We start from the raw sequence: 6000 nt of genomic DNA, 5'->3' as shown, positions 1-6000 counted from the left end.
TTGAATTTAGTACCTGCCTCTGGTCTCCTTTAGCTCTGACTCCCAATAAACTCTCTTTCTGCTTTTTCTTTTTCCCATCATTTTAAAACTCTGCTTTACTTTTGGTCTACCTATTGTCATAAATATCTTCTTACAAGCCTCGAGCCAAGTAGCCTCATCTCCTGTTTTACCAACCACCTACCCTGGGGTGACATTCTGATGCATCCAAGTGCATGTGACATTAAAAATTATACCTAAAGTATGGTCATCAATTAATAAGTGTCTCCCAGAAGAGTTAGCTATGGGCTCAATGTTTATATATACACCTGTAAGACAAAAGAGAGGGTCTGTGTGACATGCCTGAGAAAGGTCTGATAGACATGGGCACACGTGTTCACTTGAGACAAAAAAAAAAAAAAAAGACTACACAGCATCATGGGAATGCCTCAGTAAGATTCAGGAATAGGCCCCTGATCCACAGTGGAACCATGAAAATTACCACACATTTGTAAATTTGTATTTTCATTAGAAAAATGAAGCAAGACGTAAAGCAACAACAATATAAAAATGTGATAACTCATTAGCAATGGCTCTGAATATATTTCACACCAGACAGACTTTGCTCACTTTTGAGCTCCACAACCAAAAATATGTGTGAGAAGCATGAGAATGTTCTGAGGAAAGCCACCAAGATTATCTAAGTTTTGGAAAATAAGGCCTTTGAGGAAAGGTCAAAGATTGGGGATTATTCTGGATGAAGAACGATTTTGAGATGATCTATGAGTATTTTCAGTTTTCTTATTCAGAGAACAGTTGATAAGCATTTTTTCTCTATCATCACTAAAGGCTAAAAGTGAAACACAAAGGATTTAGGCTTGAAAAGAGAACTGTTGGCTGAAGAGGGCTGTCAACTATTGGAAAAGGTTATGTAGTTTCGTTCTGAAGCCTAGGAGAACTTGGCATGTGTGTGTGTGCCCTTACCTAAAGGCCAAGTATATATTAGCTGTTCCTCTTATCAGGAAAGAGTCTATATAATAAGCTATTTTGTTGTTTAGGGATACTTAATTGAAAAAATTAAAAAATGGTTTTATCTATTTAATTTTTAAAATATAGTTTTTAGTTGTCAATGGACCTTTATTTTGTTTATGTATACGCAGTGCTGAGATTTGAACCCTGTGCCTCACCCATGCTAGGCAAGCACTCTACCACTGAGCCACAATCCCAGCTCTGATTTCTTTAATTCATATACTTTTGTGTTTCTCATCAACTTCAGACTAAATTAAATGTTTTAAATAAGATTTTTACCCGTGTGAAAGTAAGATCTGCCTGATGATTTTACACAATTTGAAGAATAAGGGGTATTACTTTTACCACCCAAGTGCACAATTATATAATTCCTGCAGGTTCCTCATCATGAATTTTCTTTTAGAGTGTAAATACTCATATTTCCAAGTTCCATATCAAGGCAATTGAAATGCAATGTTTCTACTCATTTTTTTAAGAGAGAGAGAGAGAGAGAAAAAAAGAGAGAAAAAATATTTATTTTTTAGTTCTTGGTGGACACAGCATCTTTATTTTATTTTTTTAATGTGGTCCTGAGGATGGAACCCAGCGCCTCGCGCATGCCAGGTGAGCACGCTACCGCTTGAGCCACATCCCCTCTACTCATCTTTTCAACATGCTGCCACTCCTTCCTGAGCTGTTCATCCCCTTGGAAGTGTATCTTCTCCCCAGCTCTCCTCTGTTGCTCTCGGGCTCCTCATTCTTTTTAACTTCCTCAGCTGGTCTTCCCACTGGTAGGCCCTGCTCTCTCTATTCTAGCATCCAGAGGAAAAGAGACACTTCCTAAAATAGGAGCCTGATCATACCTTTCCCCCCTTGTATTCCTTCAAGGGCTTCTTATCTTCTGTACTGGTGTCCATACCTGTTGTTTTTCAAATGTGTAGTCTTGGGGTATGACACCAAACCTGCTAAGACAGGATATCTGAACACACACTGCCATGGTTTGGGTTCAGTCTGTCCTCCAAGGGTTCCTATGTTGGAGGCTTGGTCCTTAGTGCAGTGGTGATGAGGTAGTGGGAACTTGAAAAGGTGGAGCCTAGAAAGAGGTCTCAGACTGCTCCCTCTCCTTTCTCTCAGGCTTCCTGTCCTGTGATGTGATCTCCCTCCTTGCATGGTGACATCCATTACTGAACCTTCACCAGACACTGTGCTATGCTATTTGGAATTTCATGCTATAAAACTGTAAGTTAAGTAAACCTCTTTTCTTTATAATTTTCTAACCCAGGCTTTTATTATAGTATAAAACAAACTAATACCTACCTACCTACACACACACACACACACACACACACACACACACATACATATTTTTAAAGCTCCATCATTGGATTGGATTTTAATCTACAACTCTTTTACATGCTAGTTGCAGTGTCTTCATTGTAATCACTTATACTTTGAAGCCCTTCCACATCCTTGGAATAAATTTATTCCTTTTCCCTAATCCACTGAAAAGAGGCCTCCTTAGTTCTTCAGATTCAGCACCTTTCCCCAGAAGAGACGTATCTGGCTGATACTCAAAGCTAGGTACTCCTTCCTGTTGGCTCCCTGAGTATTCTGTCTCTACTGAATAATGCCATATTACCATTAGAGCTATTTTCCCCTTTCTTTCCCATAGGCTCTGAGCTATTTGAAAGCAAAAAGTGTGTTTCATGCACCTTGGAACCTTAGTCTTCTCTCCCCCTGTGCTCTGCACCCTTTTCTCTGCATGGTCCTGGATCCACACAGTGATTCATGTATAGAAAGTACTGAATTAGATGTGAGGGAAGAAAAAAGGATGGGTAAAAATGCTCTTGAGATTGTGCCTTGGAAATTCATGAATGATTCAAGTATGTTTTCTACAGATGGAGGAATTTATAGCACTTAGAATCTGGACAGAGGAAAGTGTAAGACTGGGTAGAAATGCAGTTACAGAATGGAAACATTTTCTTTAAGGAGTGCAAGATTGGAACCAGATTTTAGATCCACCACTAAATATGAGCCAGTTAATGGATTTAACAAATTGTTATACATATTTAAATGTAGATCCACATATCTAATAGAAAAAAACAAAATCAAGTGGAAAACTGTTCATTTCTCCAAATAGGATACAAAAGATGGGGATGTAGCTCAGTGGTAGAATGCTTGCCAGCCTTTGCAAAGCCGTGGGTTCAATCCTCAGCAGCAATGCCCGCCCCCCAAAAAAAGGGTAACAAAAAGACTAAACCTATTATGTAATGTTACCATAGAACTAAAGAACAGGAATTAAATAGAATTAAAGAGCAAGTTTCTCATAAATATAATTCCATGGAACCTATGTAAATATTATCTTTGTTTTCTCTTTTTATTTCTTCTGCAGATTGGAGAAAAACTTCCTACATGAGAAATCAGACAGAATTTGGGGATAGACAGGAAGACTATCAAAACTTCCTTTGTATCCAAAGCAGGGACCTGACATTATCTCCTCAAGGTGAGATGACCTTGAATGGCCTGACATTTGCACAATGGCTTTCTTTTTGATTTGTCTGTAGTTCCAGCTAATTGCTTGAAAATACCTTTGTTATTTCCCTGCATCCTTCTTCCCAGGTTGTTTTATGGCAGTCTAATAAGAACTCAGCCTTTCCCGCTGACCATATGTAAAATTAGATAAAATTTTAATATTCTAATGGAAACTAACTTTCTGTTGAAAAGTCAGGGTGAAGTTTTGGAATTAGGTAAGAGTAGAGAAAGGATAAGGCAAAAAAAAAAAAAAAACACTAGTAACTTTACTTTCATGGTCCTCTGCTGAAGGATTATGGATTCTCATGTGATCGGGGGGAGCCTAATTAGGAGAAAAAATAAAACAATGATATTGGCCATTGTAATCATGACTCAAAATTTCCCACTTCCAAATCAGAAAATCATACAATGTGTTGATAAAAGTTCCCCTTTTCTACAAGTCAGGTATATCAGTTAAGGGTTGCTGACTGCATGTAATGGAAAGCTAACCACAGAGGCAAGATGTAACTCAGCTGTGGTGACAGGATGCAGGCAAGCTGGATGGGGCAAGTTCAAGTCTTCCCTTCTATAGTGGCTCCACAATTGCACCAGTGCACAAGGGTATTTTGGTTTATAATTTCACCCTCTTGGATATCTCTGCTTTAGGTGGTTGGTCCACCTCTAGCTTTCATTTGTGTTCCAGCTAACAAAAAAGAAAAAATAAGGAGGAAGAAGGAGCGATAACCAGGAGAGACACAAATTGCCTATAAACTCTCCATTGATTCCTATTCAATCCCTTCTACCAGAACTGTATCAAATGGCCTTACCTGATTGCAAAGGAAGCTGCAAAATGAAAATATTTGCTTGGGCATCCTCTATATCTCTTAGTAAGGAAGAAGGGAAGCAAGGCTTGTGAATGGACAACTAGCAAGGTCTGTCATTCCAATTAATAGCACTCATTTCTATTGAATTTTTCTTTAAAAATCCCAATAATTTCTGAAGCAGGAATATAACTGTGCTTTCACAAGAAATACAGTGCACCTTGGATCCAAAGAATCATCAGAAAGAATTCATTCCTTATTATTTATTTTCCATTTCTGTTTGCTATATTAAATATAATAATCTAGAGTAAAAGTCCCCATTTGATTCTTCTTTTTGTTCCTCTTTCTATTCAATCAACTATCATATTTGGTAAAATGTGTCTGTTCTGTGTTGCCATTTTCCCCTTCTTTTTATTCCCCCAAAGTGAGTATGCTGTATATGTGCTTATCCCTTTCTTTTCATATATATATATATATATATATATATATATATATATATATATATATATATATATATAATTTGCTTAACTGTTGCAGTGCTGGGGATTGTATTAAGGAACATGGACACGGTAGGCAAGAGCTCTACCACTCAGTTAATCCCTGGCCCTTTTCCAGATTTTATTTTTTTATTTTGAGACAGGGTCTTGCTAAGTTGCTGAGGCTGTCCTCCAACTTGTGACTCTTCTGCCTTAGCCTCCCTAGTAGCTGAATTACAGACATGTGCTACCATGCCTGACTCTTCTTTCCTTCATTTTTACAAAGCCCTTTTGACTAAACTATCAACATTTTGTTCATCCATAGTCCATCATGTGCATTTCAGTTGGAGTAAATTTTCTTGAAATTTGATATTGGTGATGATCTATTTCAAAATCATTGATGACATTCTATCTATCAGTTAGGTGAATCACTATGAAACTAATTGTTTGGTGAACTTAACTTAGGGGCACTCTGTACAAACACAGACCTTCCCTCCATCTTCCAATGGTGGTTAAAGACTGAATAGAAATAACTGTTGTGAAGCCTTTTCTAACATGCGCAGAGAGGTAACCTCACTTCTTCACTGGTGCCTCTGCAGCACTTTGTAGATACCTCTACTCTATACATTATTTCCTTCTAAGTTAACAGTTTTTGGCTGTCTTTCCTTGAGGATAGGAACTATTCATTATATTCCTCAAAGGACATGGCAGAGAAGATGACATGTAGTAGATGCCCAATTGATGTCTATGTAATGGACTGAATGGATATAATGATTACTGGATTTATCTTGCTAAACATGGGAAATAGAAATTGCCCCCAATATAAATGCTAGACACATATATGACAATTTTAAAAGTGTGAAACTAAGATAAATAATTTAAACATTTTTTTTCATACAATATCTACTACTACTGCCTAGGTCCTCAATTTGATTTCATCTTTGAATGTCAACATTTCATTTATTTATTTATTTATTTATTTATTTTGCTTGTTGAAAGCTCATCTGTAATTGTTATTCTTTATCCTCCATCTACTTAGTGGAACATAAGCCATCCCTTCAGCTCACCCACACCGATTAGCCTCCATTGAGGAAAACAGCACATTAGAGCATTTGAAGTGAACAATACAGTAATAATAACTTGAAGACTCTGTGTCAGACATGATATGAAATGTGTAACATACGTCGTTTCACTTAGTCTTCAATAAA

Source organism: Urocitellus parryii, chromosome 5, assembly GCF_045843805.1.
Source record: "Urocitellus parryii isolate mUroPar1 chromosome 5, mUroPar1.hap1, whole genome shotgun sequence".
Lineage (NCBI taxonomy): Eukaryota > Metazoa > Chordata > Mammalia > Rodentia > Sciuridae > Urocitellus > Urocitellus parryii.
This window is presented reverse-complemented; position numbering follows the sequence as displayed.